We start from the raw sequence: 23,735 nt of genomic DNA, 5'->3' as shown, positions 1-23,735 counted from the left end.
TGTAGTCCCAGCTACTTGAGAGGTTGAGACAGGAGAATTGCTTGAACCTGGGAGGTGGAGATTGTGGTGAACCGAGATCGGGCCACTGCACTCCAGTCTGGATGAGAGAGTGAGACCCTGTCTCAAAAACAAAAACAAAAACAAAAGTTAGTGATGTGCTGAGTAGTTAAATTTTTGTGTACTATGATATAAGAATATAAGGCAGAAATTGCAAACCAAGCATTAAAAGACCAAGCAGGGGGGAAGTAGAATAATAATCATGACAAATACATATAATTTTATCTTTCAGTTTTAAAAATAAGAAAAATCTAGCAAGAGAAAAAAAGCAGATTGGGCATGATGCTATAGGTAGTAGTGGAGTCTGTAGTAAATAGAGACTCTACAACCTATCTTAATGCAATCAGCAGGTATCGATTTCAGCTGGTTTTTGCCATGTACGGCTGTAGAACTAGTGCTGCTTCACTAGATTTTTCAAGAGACGTTTGCATCCCGAGTCTTATGTAAATTCTCCAAATTTTAACAATTGATTCATAAAGCAATTTTGAACCTGTCTAGGTGAAATCTGTCCAGATTTGTCCAGGAGGCTACTAGTTTATAATATCTGGTTAAGAAATTAGAGTCCAAATAAAGCACAAAAAATAGTATGAAGGACAGATGGAGGAATTAAGTGAACTGAGAAATTCAGGTGAGTATGACACTAAATTTTATTATATATAGGATCAGATTTTCAGTTCTCAGAATCATTTTTTGTATTGTTTCTCACTGTTTTTCTAGCAACTAGCCAGAGTGTCTGGAATTGATGGTTTCTATATATGTAATTAATTAATCAATTAACTGGTAGTTTGTGTTAAACAATTTCTTCTTGCTCTTATGGATCTCAAAACAATTTGAGTGATATAAAATGCATTCTATGAAGAAATATTATAGAAATTAGTATTCATTTAAAGAAGGAAAGTCAAAGGATGACTTGAATCATTAAATATTTTCTCAAATATGATAGCAGGAGATGAGCTCATTTATATGTGTGTGTGTGTGTGTGTGTGAGAGAGAGAGAGAGAGAGAGAGAGAGCGCCTCAAAATAGAGGAATGGAGCTTAAATTGCAATTAGAATATTTGATTAGTAAGATAAAAGATTTTCTGGTTCATAAGAGTAAGTCTGCTAAGGAGATTGTTAAAGTTGGTGAACTTTAAAATAATATCAACAAATCTTTTTTTGGCATCTAGTCAGTGACCCAACCAATATGGCCTTATTGTTCTTTGGAAATCTATAATGATTTTCAAGCAATATTCCATTTCTAAATTATATAGCTCAAATTATATTCATTAAAAAGTATTAGAACTATGGCAGCTGCAGGGTAGCAAAGGTGTCAAGGGAGAAACCATGAAGGCACAGAACTCGTCACACCAAGGAGAAGTGACCAGTAGATTTAGGGGACTGGCTACAGATGGGGATTGAACAAATAAACCACCATAGAGAGAAACCAGCTTTCTTGCTTTCTGAAAAAGCGTTTATAAAATTGAAGGGGGAAAGCCCAGAAAGTATCCTGAGGTTTTGCATTGGAAATGAAGCTATGCATGTGAACTTATAATTTTTAAAATAGATATGACATATAAATAGACATGAATGTGTGCATTTATGTGTGTGTGTGTGTGTGTACATGTGTACATACATACACTTATAGATTGCTCTATCCACTGAGAAGGTTAAATACCAGAACTACTCAGCAAAAATGAGTATGACTTTTGCTCAGATCTTGATTTCTAAATTCCTTAGTGAAATGACTGGCCCCAAAGTTGAAGTAGGGAAAACACAAAATGAGCCAGGAATATCTTGCACTAGAAATTTGTTAAATACTCAAAGAATTACATGTCAAAAGGATCCAGCAGTTAGCCTGCAGGAGATTCCAGTGACCATATCTGAGACTACTTGAACACTGAAATAAATAATGATGGTAATATATCGCCATACATCAAAAAATTGATTCAGGAGTTCATATTTATATAAATGAATTACAAAACATATAGGGGAGAAAAATCTTTCTTATGGTAGAATGCCAAGTAATTAATGGAGAAGAACTGGTAGAAATAGAAAATCACCATTTTATACCCATCATTGTTGTGGCTAATTCAGGCAGGTATCATCAATGGATGCTAAGGCTGGTGGGCAGATCTTAATGTGACACTCAACACTGCTGTAATTTCAGAGTATCTCCCTACAAAATACCTATAAATTACAAAGGAATTGAATGGTACATTTTTGGTGGACAACAAAGTTAACATCATTTGTTAACCTTGATGTATGAAGGCTGTGAAGTGTTGGCATCGTGTACCTCCTTATGTGATCCTCTAAAAAGAGCAGAAATTATATCTGAGGTGTTTCTTCCAAGAAAGGACAGCCCAAGTCCAGTGATAAAGAAACATTCAATGGACCACACGGAGGACACCCTGAAGAATGAAAGACCTGTACTCTTTTAAAACTGTCGGGATGTTCAAAGACAGAGAAAGATAGAAATTTTCAGATGGAAGGTCACTAAAGGGATGTGACAAGTGCTTTGTGTATTCCCGAACTGAATCATGTGCCAAAGCAGAGAAGAAATATTGTTAGTAAAGTTGGCAAAATTTGAATGAGTCCTTTAACTTGGATAGTGGTATTGTATCAATGTCGATTTCTTGTCTTATATTGGAGAGTATCCTTGATTTGGTGAAATTCTTGCTGAAATTTTTAGATGTTCTGCGGCATCACATTTACAATTTGCTCTCAGAATTTTTGCAACTTTCAAGTATGAAGTTACTTAAATATAGATAAAAAACTAGAAGGCACTTTTAATATACATAGTAAGAGAATAAGAGGATGGCATGAAGAGAAAAAAGTCTGCATTTGTGCAAATTTAAATATTTTCAAAGAAAAAGACAAATTCCTTTTTTAACAAAATTCACGTTTTATTTAGATTGAAATAAGCTATACAAAATTGATTTTCTTTACTAAAATAACAGCAATATCTTCCACATTTTTCTAGATAAACCACAACACTTATTTTTGTAGGTTTTCCAGGTTTTGCTTATAAATGAAGATGAGGCAGTAGGTAAGAGTCATGGAAAAAGACAGGGAAAAAAAAAACAGACAAATCACTTGTCAGTATCCTTGGCCTCTGATTCTGTCTGAACCATGAAACAGAAGTGTTCAACATACACCTGCTAAAAAGCTCAGGAAGATGTAGGCTCCATAAAGGAATGCAAAGGGCCACAACAAGATGTGGAACAATGGTAGGCTCTCCCATTCAAACTTTTACTGTCATTTGTTCCTTTAAGTTCATTTGAGAAAGACAAAATCTACACTGAACTCCTTGTTTGGTGAGCTCACAAGCTTCTCTTTCTCTGGTAATTTCTTGCAACTGTCTAGTATAGATTTTTAACATACTTAACAGTCCTATTAGTCAAAGGTCAATTGTGAGCTTCACTATAACATTTTATAAAATGTAATCCTTCCTCCCACACCTCTTCAAAATATATTTCTTCGAAGAATTCATAACACCCGAGTAGAGATCCACAGCAAAAAAAAGTGCTATGTCTAAAATGACTTAACTAAAACAATTCAAGGGTACCACCAGCAGAGATCACACAGAGGAAAGGTAGGTCTTCAAAGACAGCCAGGTCTTCAAAGCATGAGAGTTCAAACAGGAGCCATTTAAACAGGTAGATTATCAATGGCTAATGTATTCAATGGAGCCCTATAGGCAAAGATATTTAGTGATTAAGTAGCCTCCATACACCTTACAGCTTTTCTTCCAAATATCAAATATAAGAAAGCCTATTTTTAAAAGTCTCTTAGGTATTTTCCATGGTTTCTGAATTATCTATGGAAAGCTCTGACTTACTTGCATAGAGTTTAAAATATATGTCCACCATTAAATCCAAGTTGTGTTTTATATCAAAATTTATGTTAAGCAACCCAAGTTACTCGACCTTTGGTCTGTCAAAGTGTTCCTCAAATATTCTTTAAGATGCTTTCATCCATTTTTATACCACTGATTCTCAACCTTCATCACAAGAAGAATACACAGGACCTTCAGCAGTGCATACACATTAGGAAAAAGCTTGATGTCAGGGAGGTGGAAGTCTTCATAGATGGTGGATGGAAGCTCTATTTCTTTCCCTCGTGTTTCCATTTGATTCTCCAGCAATGAAGCTCAGCTGAGAGCGTGTCAGGATTGGGCAAATCACTTCTATACATGTCAGCATGGTGTCCCTCTGATGAATTGAATTTGAGTTGTCCCATGACTGAGGGTACCAGAGATAAGCATTTAAGAGTTTTGGAGTGCTGTTCTGAGAACATTTCTTTAAGTTTCTGAATAATGTGTTCCACTGTTGGGACACTTAGGATTTCTTTATAGTAACTCTCAGAGGTTAGCTGAGATTCCAAGTTACCCTGGTGAACTCTGCAGAATTTCCCAGGGAGTTTCATTTGAAGATCAAGTTTGTTTGCCAAAATTGTGGCTTCCTCAAACGAAAACTCATGACAAACTTCGATATTCTCCATCACTTTGTCGAGTAACGCAGTACTACAGTCAAGCTACCAAATGCAAAGAAGACATCAGAGGTTTGCCCTTGGAGATTTACCCCAAAGACTCTTGTAAAAAGATAGGACATTTTTAAGATCAACAATAGTAACAATGAAATCAAAATCTGTTACTTCACTGCAGAGTACAAATGCTCAGCCAGCTATTCAGTTATTCCATCTAGTATTTGTGTCACTATTTATGCAATCTAAACATAAAACAAGTACTTGCAGGGGTTCCCCTAATATTTCAAAAGCATTATGCCTGCCTGCCCGCTGAGAAGTGCAGATTTCCTTCAGTTGTTTACCCCTTTCTTTACTCTTCTGAAAAAGAACAGAAATTACATCATCAAGTTCTAAAAGCAGTTGTGGCGATCGATGGAAACAAGAACAAACTTCCTCAATTGTTTCTAATGCAACAGATATTCCCATAACCGGTAGTGACTTTGCCAACCACATATTTAAGGCACAGGAAGAGCAGAGTGTGTAGATAGCCTGGGGATATTTCTCTAAAAGTCTAGAAGCAATAACTTTCATTTTGGAAGAAAATCCACTAGACACAATGTAAGCCTGGCCACAAAAATATTCCATATTTAATCCCCACTTCTCAGTTATCATAGTGTGAAATCTCACAGCCAAAGTTTCTGCATCAGCTCCTACAAATTTCTCTCTTAGGTTATGAGATTCATCAACAAACCTCACCAACACAGGTAGGTGCCCTTCCCCTGCTATGTCCACTACATCATCAGTGATAATGGAAAAGAAGTGTGAGTCTCTCATTTCCCTGAGAGTTTCTTCTGGAACACAGGTCTCACAGGTCTCTAGCATCTGACTCTGCTGTGTTTTTGAACAAAACAACGTGTTAACTGCTGTTGTCTCGAAGCGCTTTCTCAGGACCTCTTCACCAGAATTTACTCAGCACTCCAGCAGTGCTTCAAAGTTATCTGGAGTAGAGACTTCTGGGATTTCATCACCCTCATGTCCATCCAGAAGCATGCTTTACTTTCCCACGAGAATCAAGATTTCAGATAGAGATTTTAGGTATTCTTTGTTTTCCTTCCCTTCCAGGGTTAGAGGTAAAATGTCCTCATCTTGCTCTTCACCCCCTTCTTCACTGGGGTTCTGAGTATTGCTGTTGTTTTTTTTAATGTTTTTGTCCCTGAAGTTTGTTTGTTCAGAAGTTTCATCAATTTTTTTTCTGTTTCAGTGTCCTGATTTCGTCTTCACTCAGTTCTTTTATTCGTTTTCTGTGTCTACTATGCGGGTTGTTCAAATGACTGGCAAGATCAAATATTGTTGGTATTGCATTATCTCGAAGAACTGCATTATCTTGAAGACAGTCCTTATGGCCTCTCCCAGTGACATCACAAGTATCTGCTTCAATTAATTTTTGAGAAATGAAATAACCCGATTCTTCTTTAGCTTTCTGATGCCTCTGCAAAATGTATAGTTCTACAGCTCACAGAGGTCTCAAAATGTTTGGCACATAATCGATAATGTTTATTTAGCTGATCAGGTGTTTTTGTCTTCTAAGTCTGTCCTACAGCTCTCCTCCTACTTCTAGCACCTGGCCGGGTCTCGCGGGAACCTGAAGACCAGGTCGGACTGCGTGCTCTTCCGCGTGCAGCTGGGGGCGGCTCAGAAGTCAGCATTGTCGCCCACCTGCGGGCAGGCCCAGCCCTCCCTCCCCGCCTTCTCAGGGCAGTCCACCCACCCTTCGGGCCGGCCGCCTGGGCAGGGCCGGCGCGCGGGGGCGACAAATTCTTATAATTTGACTTTCCGTTTTTAGTTTTAATTATGTTATGCCATTTATAGAAAAATTATTCTGACTGCTCATTTCCAAAATATCTCAAATTAAGTGCAAGGCAGAAACATTGGGTTAACTTCAGTGTTTGTGAAAGTTTTCCCCAGCACATTAAAATTTCCCATAGATATAGAATGCTCAGTCCAGACCACCTAAATACAAAACCGTAGGCACAAATATTTCTAAAGTAAATGATAAACACATGGATGTACCAAGGATATTTTCACGATGCTGTAACTTTAAGCTTCTTCATGTGTTGAGAAAGTATTTTTTAAAACAACTCTGGAACTGTTTAACATTGAAAATGAGTGTGTTTCTGTGCAGCATTTATGGAATGCTGGCCACCAAAGAGACATTTACAGCAATTGCAAATTTGCTTTTGAATGGATCCCCCATGACCCCAGAAATATTTTTATCCCTTGTTAGTTATCTATTTTCTCTCTTAAATAATCCTGCCTTTTCATAACACTTTACTCCTGTTGCATATTTTTTCACCAAATGCACAGTTAACTTTAAATCCATTTTAAAAGGCAAAGAGAAGATACCAGTAACTCTTACTTTCAACCTATATATGCTTTTCTCCTATTTATGTTCAGTTTGACAGACTTTACCCCAAACTGGTATTCTATTTAATTCAATTTAGCCAAATATCATGGGCTATAAAGAAAAGATTATACCAGAGAGGGCAATTGTCATAATTTAAGGTTCTGAGGCCACTAATGTCATACTATTTTTAGGAATAACTAGACAAGACACAAAAGAACATCATGGTCACTCTTTCAGATGTCATCTTATGAAATTGGTTTATTGGCTAGAATAATCCCAGGAATTTCTCAATGAAAACTTAATTATGAACAATGAGACATGTCAATCAGGCATTGACAGAAAATGAAACATTCCAATTATGTGAGTATCTAAATTAACTAACACGTTTTCTCATTTAAGCTGAATTTTAAGAAATTCAAGGATTTGATTCTTAAATTGTACTTATTGTCATTTATTTATATAACTTAGAATGACCATTTTGAGTGTTAGTGTGATGGACACTGCACATCTATCCCTTAAGATTTATTGACTCCATCTGTTGATAAAGACTTCGGGTTTGGGGAGTTATACTTCTTAATCCCACCTTCTTTGGCACTTGAAGTTGGAGGGGATATGTCTAAGGTACTATGTATTGTACTTTGCCTTGGTCACATTTATTGTTTCACAGGTGGACTTCTATTCCATTTAGGCTCATGAGACTGTAAAAGGTATTGGCTTGGGACTTCTAAGAAAAAAAAATGTCCAGATCTTTATGGAAATGGTTGATGATGTCCCATAAACTTAGCAGCCGTAGTTTAACAACGAGAGTCACCAGATGAAACTGCCTTAGTACAGTGCCTGTTACAAAACTACAATACAGAACAGAACAAAGATAATGAGCCTGCGATGCCATCATTGAGTAGGTACATTTAAAAATCCATAAAGTTTCCCTTTTGGATTTCCGACATGCGTCAGGCAACATTATTTGAGCTGCGTTGTCTGTTACTTGTAACTAAATACATACCATCAAGACAATATTTATTCTATTAAGTCAGTGATGCCTGCAGGGCTAATAACAACATTTGCCCCACTATATGCAATTATTCAAGATTTGCTGTGTTTTCTAGTTCATGTGTTTAATTTGTATAGTGTATCTCTTCTTCTGTTGTTAGTTATTACTCTACAGACTAAGAAATTGATTACTAAAAGATAAGAATTGTCACCCAGTTTCTTTTGATCTGCTATGATTCTGGATGAGGGGCACATGCCAAAGGCCTCAGCTCTCTCCTTGCTTCCTTAGGACGGACTTTTCAGACTTACATCAAAGTCACATGGCCTTGTAAATTAAGTATCCTGTGCTACTATACGACAAGCTCTCTTCTAAGAATTTACCTGCATTAATCTATTTAATCCTCACATAATCTAATTCATCCCCACATAAACCTTATTTTACAGACCATATCATTCCCTTTTTAGGCCATTTGTACTGTCATAACAGAATATCTGAGACGAAGTAATTCATTAAAAAACAGAAATTTATTTTTCACAATTTGGAAGGTGGGAAGTCCAAGATCAAGGTGCTGGCATTTGGTCTGGTGAGGGCCCTGTTGCTACATCCTCACATGGTGGAAAGTAGAAGACCAAGCTAAATGCTGCAGGAAGCCTCTTTTCTAAGGGCCTTAATCTCATTAACCAGGAGGAAGCTCTCATGGCCTATTCACTTATGAGAGACCCACCTCTTAATACCAGGACATTGGCAACACCAGAATTTTGGAGGGAAACTATGCAAACCGTAACATAAATGAGGAAACAGAGGCACAAAAGTGCTGGTAGGCAGTACAAGGTCACAAAACAAAGAAGAATTGGGAGTGTGATTTATATCAAGGCAATTAAAAGCCCTCCCCCTTAACTTTTATGCTACATGATCATATACTTTTCTCACAACACTTTTGCACACGTTTTTACGTATTTCCTAAAACAATAATTCAATTAACATTCAACCTCCCACTAGACTACAAGTTCCATACAAGCAGAGATTGTATTCAGATTAGTTCATCATTGTCTCCTCAACCCTTAGCACAATGCTCACATATCTTATGAGCACTCAACTCGTGTTCAATAAAAGAAAGAAGAAAAGAATGAAGGATACAGGGTAGCACAGAGGAAAAGGAATGAAGGAGGGAAATTAAAACCTAAGCAAGACCCCAAAAGGAAGCTATAGGTAAGTTATAATTGAGGGCTGTTTTAGCTGCACAGAGGCCTTTTCTGCTTACTTCTAAGTAGTCGAATTTACCAGATAAATGAGCTGTTACTGTACTTCATGTCCAATAATAACATTTCTTTTAGCAATTAACTCAGAGTATGTCCAACGCTTCAGGTAGTGAGGAAATCTAAAAAGAAAACACACACTAAGAATATAAATAGGCCAGTGCAGTGGCTCATGCCTGCAATCCCAGCACTTTGGGAGGCTGAGGTGGAGAGATTGCTTGAGCCCAGGAGTTTGAGACCAGCCTGGGTGACATGGTGAAACCCCATCTCTACAAAAAAATACAATTAGCCAGGTGTGGTGGTGTGTGCTTGTAGTCCCAGCAACCCAGGAGGCTGAGGTGGGAGGGTCACTTGGACCTGAAAAGGTCAAGGCTGCAGTGAGCTATGATTGTGCCACTGCACTCCAGCCTGGGCAACAGAGTGAGATCTTGGCTCAAAATAGAAAAAATAAAGAATATGAATATATATTTAAACTTATGGGGATAAAATTTTATGCAATTAAAACTGGCTATACATTCAGGATTTAAAGATTTACAATAAAGACTAAAATTACTAATGCTAAGAAATACAAAACCTCTCAGAAACTATTATCAACACCTTCATGCACACAAACTAGAAAACCTGGAAAAAATTGATAAATTCCTGAAAATATACAACCTCCAAAGATTGAACCAGGAAGAAATAGAAACCCTGAACAAATCAATAGTAAGTTCCAAAATTGATTCAGTAATAAAAAGCCTACCAACCAGAAAAAAGCCCTGGACCAGACAGATTCACAGCCAAATTCTACCAGATGTATAAAGAAGAGGTAGTACCAATCCTACTGAAACTACTCCAAAAACTTGAGGAGGAAGGATTCCTCTCTCATTCTGTGAAGCCAGCATCATTGTGATAGTACACTCTGGCACGCACACACACGCGCGCACACACACACACACACACACAAACTTCAAGCCAATATAATTGCTGCACATAGATGCAAAAATCCTCAACAAAATACTAACAAACCAAATCTAACTGTACCTCAAAAAGCTAATCCACCACAATCAAGTACACTTTATTCTGGGGATGCAAGGTTGGTTCAACATATGCAAATAAACAAATGTGATTAATCACATAAACAGAATGAAAAACAAAAACCACATGATCATCTTAATAGACATAGAAAAGGCTTTGATTAAAATTTAACATCCAACCCATGCTAAAAACCCTCAATAAACTAGTCAAAGTTATGTACCTCAAAATAAAAACAGGTATCTGTGACAAACCCACAGCCAAAATAATACTGAACAGGCAAAATCTGGAAGCATTCCCCTTGAGAATAAGAACAAGACAAGGATGCCCACTCTCACTGCTTTTATTCAACATAGTTCTGGAAGTCCTAGTCAGAGCAATCAGGCAAGGGAAAGAAATAAAAGGCATTCAAGTAGGAAAGAGGGAAAGTCAAACTATCTCTCTTCACAGACAGTATGACTCTATGCCTAGAAAACCCCAGTCAGTACTCAAAGGCTCCTAGATCTGATAAATAACATCAGTAAAGTTTCAGGATACAAAATCAAAGTACAAAAATCAATAGCATGTCTATACACCAATATCATCCAGGCTGAGAGCCAAGTCAAAAATGCAATCCCATTCACAATGACCACAAAAAGAATAAAATATCTAATAATACAATTAATCAGGGACATGAAAGATCTCTACTATGAGAATTACAAAACACTGATGAAGGAAATTAAGAGATGACACAAACAAAACATTCCATGCTCATGAATAGAAAGAATCAATATTGTTACAATGGCTATACAGCTGAAAGCAATTTTCAGATTCAATGCTATTCCTATCAAAACACTAATGACATTTTTTGAGGAATAAGAAAAACTATCCTAAAATTCATATAGAACCAAAAAAGGAGCTCAAATAGCCAAAGCAATAGTAAGCAGGAAGAAAAAAAACAGAAGTATTACATTACCCAACTTAAAACTAGACTACAAGGCTACATTAACCAAAACAACATTGTACTGGTACAAAAACAGACACATAGACCAATGGAACAGGTTAGAGAACCCATAAATAAAACTGCACAACTACAGCCATCTGATCTTCAACAAAGTTGACAAAGTCAAGCAATGGGGAAAGGACTCCCTATTCAATAAATGGTGCTAGAGTAACTGGCTAGCTATATGCAGAAGACTGAAACTGAACTCCTTGCTTATACCATGTACAAAAATCAACTCAATATGGATTTAAAGTCTTAAATATAAAGCCTAAAACTATAAAAAACCCTAGAGGAAAACCTAGGAAATACCATTGTGGACATAGATCCTGGCAAAAATTTCATGACAAAAACTCCAAAAGCAATTGCAAGAAAAACAGAAATTGATAAATAGGACCTAGTTAAATTAAATAGATTCTGCATAGCAAAAATAATTATCAACAGAGTAAACAGACAGCCTACAGAATGGGAGAAAATGTTTGTAAACTGCATTTCACAAAGGCTTAATATCCAGAAACTATAAGAAATTTAAACAAATTAACAAACAAAAAACAAACAACCTTATTAAAAATGAGCAAAGGACGTGAACGGACATTTCTCTAAAGAATACATTCATGTGGCCAATAAGCATATGAAAAAAATGTTCAACATCACTAATCATTAGAGAAATGCAAATTAAAACCAGAAGGAGATACCATCTCACACCAATCAGAATGGCTGATATTAAAAAGTCAAAGAATAACAGATGCTGATGAGGCTGTAGAGAAAAGATACTGCTTACACACTGCTAGTGGGAATGTACATTAGTTCAGCCACCATTTGGATAAGCAGTTTGGATATTTCTCAAAGAACTTAAAACTAACATTCAACCCAGCAATCCCTCTATTGGATACATACCCAAGGGAATATAAATCATTCTACCACAAATACACATGCACTCAAATGTTCATTGCAGCATCATTAACAATGATAAAGACATGGAATCAACCTAGATACCTATTGGTGGTGGACTGGATAAAGAAAAAGTGGTACATATGCACCACGAAATGTTATGCAGTCATAAGAAAGAATGAAACTATGTCCTTTGCAGCAACATAGATAGAGCTGGAGGCCATTATTCTAAGTGAATTAATGTAGACAGTAAGAGAAAAGCAAATACAATATATTCTTACCTATATGTGGGAGCTAAACATTGAGTATACGTGGATACAAAGAAGGGGACAACAGACACTGGGGCCTACTTGAAGATGGCGGGTAGGAGGAGGGTAACAACCAAAAACTACCTATCTGGTACAATCCTCAGTACCTGAGTGTAAAATAATGTGTACGCCAAACCACTGCAACATGCAATTTACCCTATAACAAACCTGCACATTTATCCCCTGAACCTAAAATAGAAGTTGGAAAGAAACAGAAAGAGAGAATAAAAATCTCCCAGAAGACCTGAAAGAAGCTATGACTGTCTAAAGCAATGGATAACAATATAGTTTGTATCAGTTAACCACTGCTGTATAACAAATTATCTTAAAATTTAGCATCTTAAGAGAGCACACATTTATTATCTCACAGTTTCTTTGAGTTAGGTATAACTTAGTTGGATCCTTTAGCTTGGCACCTTTCACAAGGCTGCTATTAAGTTTTTAGTTCAGGTTCACAGTCATCTCAAGTTTAAACTAAGGCAGGATATGCTTCCAAGCTCATTTAGTGGTTGTTAATAAGATTCATTTCCTTGGGGGCTGTTGAACAGAGGCCACCTTCAGTTTCTTGAAATATGAGGCTCTTCATCATGGTAGCTTGCTTTATCAAATCTAGTAAGAAATAGCATCTGCTGGCAAGACAGAAGTCATGATATTTTATAACTTAATATGGAAAGGATATCTTCTCACTTTTGCCATATTCTATTCATTAGAAGCAAGTCACTAGGTTCAGCCCACACTCAACAGGAGGGGATTACTCAAGGTCATGAATACCAGGAGGTAGGGATCAATTTAGAAGTTTGCATAATATGTAGTTCTTTCTATAATTAAAAAAACTACATGTAAATTACACAATGTATACTTTATAATTATGTATTTTTAAGCAAAAGATGGTAAAAGTATAAAATAACAATATGTGCTCATGTATATCATTATATAAACTCATATTACTAAATCCATTTACTTTCAAGAAAAGTGGTCCAAATCACAAATTAAAACAGTAAAAACGTTAAGTTCAAATAAAATGTATGTATGTGGCAGCATATTTGACATTTTTTAACTGTAGAATATGAAATGAAATGAGAAGTTCCTGTCACTCAGCTGTCCCTTCTAAATGGTATTTAATAAATAAACATAAAAGGCAAGGAATATAATTCAGATGCTAGGAATGAGGAAATAAATGCAAACTGATAGAAAATAAAAATGCAGTTCAAATAAATGATGAATATAACAAACCCAATTTCCAGGCCTGAAAGTTCGAAACAAATTTCCAATAAATCACTGGAGAAATTCGCTTGTCAACTCTCCCCCTCTGCCCACCCCTCACTAGCTTTCTGCAAAAAGAGGAGATGGTCTCCCAAACCAAAATCTGTGTGTCCCTGAGTAACTTCTTCAAGATATAGCCCAAACAAGAAAGTATTATGAATATTTCTGGGAACGTTACTGGGCGTTATGCGTAAGTACTCTATTGAATATTCAAAAGGTACCACATTATTTTTTCAAAAAGAGCCTAGTCCCTTTTACTAATACCAAGAGTGAGTTTATTTTCATGTGGTTTTAATTGGCCTGAGGTTTGACACAGCTTCACTTTATCAGTAAGGACTGTTTTCGTTTAAAATGCGATAAAACAACTGAATGTCAATTTAAAAGACAGAGAAAGCCAATAGACTACCTAACCTGATGCACAGTTTTTAGCCTTAGTTAAAATCTACTTGGTTTATGTTCCAGGTGACTGGATGGGGACTGAGGGAGAACACCAGGATGTGCATTATGGTTATCTGAAAGCCACACAACAATACATACATTTTCTTGTCTCCCCTTACGCTTTGTAGACGAAGGAAAGTAGGTGGGAAAAGGTTGAGAGGCCATTTTTAAAACATAAAAGAAACTGAATAGGAAAAAAGCCACAGAAAACATCTAGGCTAAGATTTAAGGCAAAGAAAGAAATCTGAACTCTAGGTTTTCCAAAAAGAAACTGATGTTGGAGAAAGTTAAGTAGCTTACCTAAGGTCATTAGGTTGTTAAAGCCAGGACTATAACCCAGCTCCTGATTCCTGATGTGGTATTCTCCACCATTTATTACTGTATTTGTTCTTAATTTTAACATTAGATTTTTCAAACCATTTTTAATGAATTAACAGATAAATGCTTCAATATTGAGGCTCAGAGAGTAGAGCTTGCTAGTGAGTAGTAAATCATTCAATACTTACTGGATTAAATGTTTACTTGATAGAAAATTGTATTGTGGCAAAGAAGGCAGATATATTGATAAAGACCTAAATAGATGTTAGTTTCTCAAACAAGTATTTATGAACAGGAATTTTTACTAAGTTATTTTATACTAGGGACTGGTTGGGGAAAAAAAAGATGAATGAGTTTGTATCCTCAAAATATGTTTAAAATATGGAGTGTCTCTGGTGAAAGAACAAAGAGAGAGTGAATAATTCATGAAAACTATCAGTTATGTGTCGTTAAAACTCTGTTCTGGCATTGATATACTAGGTTAAACCAAGTGCGTCTCCAGGATAAAGATGCATTTATTTCCAAAGTTATTTAATCACTTAACTCTTTTTCACAAGATATTCAATAGGACCAGTGAAGACATATAAGCTCTTGTCACAACTCTCTTACATCAATTACGTAAAATAATTTTAACACTCCAAAAGTTAAAGAGTATCTTCCTAAAGTAAAATAATTATCAATAAAATAGTGACAGAGTGAAATTGCTTTAACTTTGAGATAATCTATGATAATTTGACATGATGAAATTTTTATGATCTGAGAAGTCTTTTCTTCCAAGTGAGAAGTTTCAGTAGTTGAACTCACAACTACAAACTTAAGTAAAATGACTCTTTAATATTGGTGTCCAAAGCAAATTAATAATGCAATAAACAAGAAAAAATAATTGGCACTATACTTAAAATCCTATTATTTCAGTTATTATCAATAATAATTATTACCTGAACTGAGTTGCCCACTTTTGTTAATTACCAGTGCATGTTGGTGATTCTGTTGCATTTGAATCTCTAAAAATATATCTGAATTTAGTATATATTGACTTTCTGACACAGACAACATCTCTCAAACATATTACATGTTGAGTGTTCTTTCCAACAAACTTTCAACAAGTTGTTATTCAGTTCTTACCGAATGAAAAGTGGTTCTATAAAGTAAATCGTATGTCCATTTAAACATAGAGCACTTTTTAAAAAAAAAAAAAATTCCCTGATAACATTTGAGATGATAGATGGTATTTTCTTGATTTTCCTTAAACCTTCTTTTTAGGATGATGAGATCACCTGATCTCAACCCCTCAGATCCTAGAACTAACCTTCCTTCATACTAAGGTCTAACATTTAAAAAGTAATGAACCTAGTAATGAACCAATGCCAATTGTCCTTGCAGCAAAAGCTAGAGAATTGGAAAGGTGGTGGCTATTCTGTGAAGATAGAAGTTTGGTAGCAGCTGGTGTCATTTGCTGGCAGTTGCCAACCAATTGTGCATTGCCTGGTGGAGGGAAACAGTTGAGGATAGTGGGAGAAGGGAGTGACTTATATATAAAGCAAACTCTTAGAACCCCAGAAGATCAAAGCCTGAACCAAACAGGTGAGAACTGTTCACTTAGAGGGTCATCTCTGGAAGAGCTATCGAGAGGAGTTACAAAGCTTGCTAATTTCATTTGAGATTCAACACTAACCAGGAAAAAAATATATAGAAATTAAGGGGCCTATTTCCAAACAGTTTAAAGGAATGTGTCACATTTGTTTTCCTTCTGCAGCAAGTACCAGCTATGTGTCCGCATTGCTTGATGAGAGAGGTCTCTTAACTTTTGGTTTAACAAAGAGAATGAGTTCCTTAGTAGAACAAAAGGTAATATAATTTAGAAATTAGGAAACCATATGTCTGATTGTGCAGTCAAGATTCCAAACCATTATAAGAAAACACTCAGTAAAATTATGTGATATAGAGTAAGGACAGAAAGAAAAACCAAGCTTTCCTGGAGGAACTCTGTAGGTGTGCACAAGGAGGGAGAGAACAGAGTCACTGGCATATAATGTATACCTGCAAGGAATAAATGTGACGTACCTCTTACAGAATCTACATACAAAAGTTATTCAAGGAACATTTGTTGAATGAATAAATAATCAGCTTAATAAAGAGCAATTATCCCTAAGTTCTAAGAAACCTAGTATTTATCCAGAAAGAATAAATATACCAAGGGTGATTGACACACAATGAATGACCAATATTAAGATATGCTGTGTTTCTGAAGCACATATCGAAAATGTAGCATCCCACCAAGACCACCGTCCACCCCAATTTGACTATGAATCAACAATACTACTCGAAGAGATCAGGGAGAAAATTGAGAGAACATTTAAAAGGATCCAATAGTACACATAAGAAATAATAAATTTGGAAGGGAATTGAAAAAACAGACATTTGTAATCTCAGATGTTCATATATCCATGCATAGATCATGGAAAAATAAAATAAATTTGAGATTTATGATACTGACTGATGAGTTGCTTGGATAAAACTTTATATATAGGAATATATTTTTAAAGTATATGTTATTGAATAGGAACAGATTTGGTTGGGGGAAGAGAACAGAAAGAGGTGGATTGTGCTAAATGTCTAAGATAGATCTGATCTTATTTCTGATAACATACACAAGGGATAAATGATGTTTAACATATAGTAGGTGATTGATATATATTTGCTAAGTGAGAGAAGAAAAAATAAGCAACACAACAAGTAAGATTTTAAAATAAATGTAGAAAAGCCAGCTAGAGAAAAATAGACAAAGATGAATGAAAAGTTCAAAGGGTTAATTTAGATATGAAAAAATGCCAAAAAGTGACAAAATATAAAAAGTCAATGTAATTGGACATCAAAGAAAAAGAGGTATTAAGACACAGTATTAAGATATACTAATAACCCAAAAGAAAATCAGTTTAAAAATATAGGATAATTCAAATTAATAATTTTAAAACAAAAAGGAAAAAAATAGTCACAGACAAGTCGTGTGGGTCCACAGGGAATTTCTGGGGACAGTCAAACTTCCTGGACTAATAGTTTCCAGCTGAGGCAGATGGCATGCATTCTTCCATAGCAAGGAACAAAGAAAGATCCATGTGTCATCCTTATGCTCCTCACCTTTATAGTTGAGCATAAAATATACATCCCAATCACTATATTTCTCATTACTTCATTGCTCTGAAGGAACCATTGCAAACCCCCTACAGGTATTCTTAATTCCTGTGCTTGCGCCGCTAAACAGGACATTTGAGCCACTACCACCACTGCCATCATCACCATGAGAGTAACAGCATGTCCTCAGAAACTTCTCTGGTTTCTCAGATCTCCAAAACAATTAATACACACTATATAGAAATTCATGATCAGGTAAATGGAAGCATACAAGAGGCCATTGAATAAAAAGAACAATGAATACATACCATATGACCACATAAAGTAAACTGATGCTATACTTGCCATACTCTACAAGATGCAGATCCCAACATTGGCATGGGGAAAGATCCAGCAGCAATGGGAGACTCCAATGCAACATACTATGATAAAACCAAGGAATCTGACAGTCTCTTATGGCTTCACTTCCTTCCCAAGGGAGGTACAAGAAGTAATGAGGAAACCCAATGCTGCTGCAGAAAAATGAATTTGTTTTAAAACTGAATGAGAAAAAGTGATCATGGTATCCTGGCAGCATGGTAACATGGCGGTAGTGGGAAGAATGGACATAGACTCTGAAGAAACATGAAGCATGAACCCTGTACCTTAAGATTCTGAAATGGAAGACATAAAGTATAGAAGTCTTATAATGCAATACCAAATTATCTGCAAGAGGAAGAAATGGGGGAGGGGGATCTGAGGAAACAGAGTATTTAAAAAATATGCTCAGAAAGAAAAATAAAAAAGACAAATTTTGGGAAATGCTAGCAGCATTAATAACTGAGTCACAAAAGCCATGGATAATAAGGGCAATGGCAAGATTTCCTCCAAACTTGAAATTAAGGATAAAATTAGGAGAAAGGCAGAATAATGAATGAGACAAGCTGTTTGTGGGAGGAACCCACTCTTATTGATAATCTGTAAATGGAACTGCTGACTTGAGTGCCCTTCAGGAAGGTATATCTGGAATGTGATTATAACGAAAGCTAAAATCTAATCAACTGTATGCACTTGAGAAAAGAATGTATTCACAGAAGGTGATGGTTGGTCTGCACAGAGCCTAAAATGTATGAACTTAGATACTGAGTGGTTTTCAAAATATCGCTATCATGCCCTGCTCAGATCCAACCTCTTCCATTCATTTATTGTTCCCTTCTAAGTTCCTCACTGTGTTAATTACTGTTAACTTACTGCTTCTGAAATTTTGTATTGTATAACGTGGCATATGTAGAAGTATCACTACACTCAACAGACCAGGATGTGTATCCTTATTCTGCTAATTACCAACTTTGTGTCCCAACAGCAGATTATTTAACTTCGAGTAACGTTGTGATGAGTAAATAAAAGAATATATGTGAAAACATTTTGAAAACTGTAAATCATTATTCAGATGTTGAGCATTGCTACTTAAAGCTTTGTAACATTCTGAGTTGGTTGCTTTAAGGAATTTGTAACCTTTTGCAAATGAAGTAGCTTAAAGCATATTCACGTGGTGTGAGCTAGCCTCACAATGTATAGAGTTTTGCAGACTGAGTCAAGCTAGGTGTGGTTGTCTGGTTGCTGCAACAAGGTGCTTTTGTGATCATTTCTGAAAGGAACCTACCTGCAGCACAGGTTAGTCTTCTCCAAAAATACCTCTCTACTGATAGCTGGCACTAGCTGCTGAAATAGCTCTGTTTCATGAAAGGCACACAGAGCATAAGCTTACCTAATTAATAATTTTCAGAGTTGTTTTCCTTTTCCTCTTTGCAGCTGCTGAATGGAGTGGCTCTGATTAAGCCATACCACATCGTGAGAAACGGCGCTTCACAAGGGTGTCACATTCTGAATTTCCCCCTACTTTGATCCCTGCTCATTGGCCCCTTTGATCTCTAAACAGGATGTACAAGGTTCACTAATCAATGCTTTCCCTCATTTTTGGTTCCTTGTCTGTGAAGTGTTTATATTTAAATCATTGACTAGAATAGGTGAATATGTATGACCTGTGTCTTTTTCCATTTGGTCTTCACGTTTTTGAAAGACAGAAGGAAGAAAATGGACTTCTATTTTCAACTGAATTTTCATTCAAAGCAGAGTTAAGCTGCAAAGTATATCTTGGGGATTGCAGATGGTTCTCAATTCTTCCTCTTTAAAAATTCGGGTCACTTTCTAGGGAGAATGAAAGGATGGCAGAATGAAAGAATCGTGCCCATTGTTGACAATTCCAAACTATGCAAAGTGGAACTTAAATCCTTTTAATCTCAGATGCCAATGGAGAAAAGTACCTGCAGCAGGCTTAGTGCTAACTTTTCCAAGCACTAAAGAGTCTCCTCCTCTCGAGCACTCACAGGTGTGTGGACAAGTAAGAAGCCTACCACCGAGGAAGGAACCAATAAAACAAAACCTAAATGTTGAGTGACAAATGGAGAATGCCACAGTAAGTACTCATGGAGTTTAGAAAAGGGAGCGAGCCCTTGGCAGCTGGAGAATCAGGAGAGGCCTGTTAGAAGAAATAGGTTTTGTTGGTCCAAATTCATCCCAGAGAGTGGAAACTGTGTGCAGTGTTAGAGTTGGAAAGTCATGAGGGCAAGTCGTGGGCTTGGTGGGCCAAAGTGACTGAGGAATTGGGAGAAGATCGGGACTCCTAGAATGTGAATAATCAACATAAATTTGGCACAACTAGTTCAGGTTCTGAACTTTCCTTTTATGTTATTTTTAACTGTGTATGGCAAAATAAGCAAATTATTTTAACCACTGAGAGCTGCAGTTCTATTATGTTTAAGTATGGGCCTATTATCACATATGTCTCAAAATTCTATGTATTACATAAAATAACATGTGATGTCCTCTTTCTTTTATTTCTCCCTCTTTCCTTTCCTTGTTTTTATGAGCTTGATGATTTCAATAGTAATGACCCAGACAATTGTTAAAGGAAGGTCACCAATATATGCTGATATTATTTATACCACTTCTCCTCCTTATGAACGTGTGAAGTATCAACCCTTGTTTGAAGGTGACATATCTTTTGCTATCCATTAATTTCTCCATCCTTCAATTTTTATTAGAAACTAGACAGTGAGGGCAGATATCAAGAGTACCGAATTATTCTATGGGATATCCTGTTTTCCATTTTACTTTGTACCAATACCTTACCAGATTAGACATGGCAGAGCTGATTACTGTATCCCCTTTCCTTTGATATAGCATAGCCACTTCCAATGTAGTCTAAGTCATTAAGCCTTGACCAAAGAGAAAACAATTCTCAGTTCCATAGTTCCATATGAAGAATTCTATCAAAAACTACTTAAATGTTCCACTTTCATAGAATTACAAAATTGGTTATTAGAATATGAAAGCTAAATGACACTTGAAATTTATTGCAATCAGTTTCAACAATTTCCAGATGAGGAGACTGAGTCTCAGAATTGTTATGTGATTTGACTAGAATTTCATGGCGAATTAAATCCTGGGCTTTTCATCCTGTGCTTTCCCCTGCATCTAATTTTTCTTATTTATTAAGCAAATGAATTATATCTCCTGAGAGTCTATCTATCTCTAAATTCTATGATCTCTTTCTTTATAAATCTTGCAAAAAATCAAAGCCTGAAAGGCAGATTACAGCACTCTAATTTTGGTTCACAAAGGACCACACTAAACTGGCCTGCTGTGGTTCAAATGTAAACTGCTAAATGGTAGAGCAAGTTAATACCCTGGTTGTTTGCTGTTGGAGGTAAAAATATATCTGTAGCTCTCAGCCAAGTTCCTGTGGATATTTGTCCACATCCCCAAAATACCACACGCTTGGCAAGAATGGAAGATTACAGCCAAGCAAGGCCCAGATCTTGAATAGCAAGAGTATTTCGAGTAAAGAACAACATACTTAGGTATGCCATTTGTCTCTCTAAGGTTCTGTAATGTTGTTCTTCTCCTCTTTGTTTCTTCTTTCCCCGTCCTGTATTCTGCCTTTCCTCAAATTCTACAAAATTGCAAGAATGACTTTCATTTTAGGTTATATTCAAGATAGGATAACAATTACAATGAAATAGTTCAGCTACAAATTACATCTTCTTCCTATTTATTTTCCAAATTTTCTCTGAAGTGACAACATATAATAATTATAGAATGAAAAATAAACCTCATTACAAACAAGTTAGTCTAGATTACTAAGGTACTGACAGGTAACATTTTGAAATTCTCTCTCAAAAGGCATTGCAAGTTGTTTTCTTCCTGGTGTTTTATAGCCACTATATTGCTATTTGTTTTCTTTACAAGTGAACTTGAAGGAGATGCTTGAATTTGCTATTGGTTGGGTTCTTTTGGAAAAAAAAGATGTATCTTTGGAATTGGTGAATACTACTTTTGCATATCAGTGAAAACAGAGACTGGATATGGCAGCTATCTGAGAAACATATTATCCTAAGATGTTGTTTAAGTAAAATTTACTAAAAGTGAACAGATTAGGGCCACTAGATCTCCCTATTGACTTGTATTAATGCCATAATTCAGGGACAAAATGGCTTTATGTATGAATGTTCACATTAAATTCGTTGGGAGATAGAATTTAAGACCAAATTCATTAAGAATTTCAGTGTCTTGAAAGACATGCCTTCTAACTCATTAATGCTATTAAGTCTTTGGTGGATAAATTCTTTTTTTAAAAAAATTTACCACATTTTAAACACATATTGTTAAACTTGCTTACTCGTTTTAAATATGAGTTGAATTAAAGTCCTAAAATACCATTTAGCATGCAATAATGTTTACCCTATTTCCAGACCTATGAGAGATACATTTTAGTAGTTATATTGTGACTCTTGTACACTTAAAGACCAATGACAAGGAATCCCTCGTGCTCTTCCTTTCCAACCTGGCCGAATGGCTCCCACAAAGAAGGGCGGCAAGAAGAAAAAGGGACGTTCTGCCATTGACGAAGTGGTGACCAAGAATATGCCATCAGCATTTACAAATGTATCCATGGAGTGGGTTTCAAGAAGTGTGCCCCTTGGGCACTCAAAGAGATTTGGAGATTTGCCATGAAGCAGATGGGAACTCCAGGTGTGCACATTGATACGAGGCTCAACAAAGCTGTCTGGGCCAAAGGAATAAGGAATGTCCCATACTGAATCTGTGATAGGATGAAGATTCACCAAATAAGCTCTATACTTTTATTACCTATGTAGCTGTTACCATTTTCAAAAATCTACAGACAGTCAATGTGGATGAGAACTAATTGCTGATGGTCAAATACATCAAATAAAGTTGTAAAATTGCAAAAGAACAAACTGATAGACGAGAAGAAATACATAAAGCTTTTTTAAAGAATTCTTTAAGTTTGATGACAGTGGATTAAAGACTCAAAGTTAAAGTGAAATTTACCAGATTAAAGCCTTGGATTATTTTCCTATAAAAAATACCTACCACTTCTTTTGATGAGAGTTGCATTGCAAGTCACAGGAGACCTAGGCATCTCTGCCACTCCTTCATATTCTGCCTCCTATCAAATAGAAACATAGCTTGTTTCCTGTAAATTGCAATCTGCTCCCCCAAGATATGATTCAAGGGAAAAAAGCATTCATCACATAAGGCAGCATCTATTAAGCTAGACCCTAGGCCAAGTGCTTTCAGACCCTGTCTTATTAAGGCCTTATGGTGAAAGACCATCCCATCTCTACAGGCGATCCAAAGAACATTCAGAAGGATTATTTGCTAGGTATATGTAAATACAAAACTATTAAACCATAGAGTTGCAAAAAGAATATTCTAACTCCTGTAGCTGAAGCCATAGTGTTTCTAATGTATCACCATCAATATTTTGGCCTCATGAGATATCAAACAGAGTTATTATCACCCTACCTAGGCTAGAGAGAAAAGTCTGATCAAAAGCCTTCATATTGAAAATCCCTTCTTGATTCCTTGATTGGCCTTTTGCCCTTCAAGTAGGAGAGGAAGTGCTTATGAGTTTCATTCACAGAAGAAAAAACCACCTACTTTGAAATTTATTGGCAACTCTTCAATATGTATGCTGATATCCCAGAGGCTTTGTTGGTAACTTGAAACACTGGCTAACCAAAGTGCTATTTCCCTTCCTCCTTTCATTTTTCCTTTCCCATCTTCCTTCATTTTCCTCTCTTTTTTTTTCCACTCCACCTCTGTGTGTACATGTGCATGTGGATAACCATTTGAGTTTATGGAATGGACTATATAGGTATTTTAGTCTAATGC

At 36.2% G+C, this 23,735-nt stretch overlaps 1 pseudogene; it reads right to left on the bottom strand.

Moving 5' to 3' along the window:
* Positions 1-3,825: 3,825 nt before the first annotated feature.
* LOC105727575 (52 kDa repressor of the inhibitor of the protein kinase-like) overlaps positions 3,826-23,735 on the bottom strand; it is a 38,437-nt pseudogene continuing 18,527 nt past the window's right edge.

The sequence above is a fragment of the Aotus nancymaae genome, unplaced genomic scaffold (assembly GCF_030222135.1).
Source record: "Aotus nancymaae isolate 86718 unplaced genomic scaffold, 86718_ANA_hifiasm-v0.15.2.pri h1tg000010l, whole genome shotgun sequence".
Classification (NCBI taxonomy): domain Eukaryota; kingdom Metazoa; phylum Chordata; class Mammalia; order Primates; family Aotidae; genus Aotus; species Aotus nancymaae.
The sequence above is the reverse complement of the archived record's forward strand: the minus strand, read 5'-3'. Positions and strand labels throughout refer to the sequence as shown.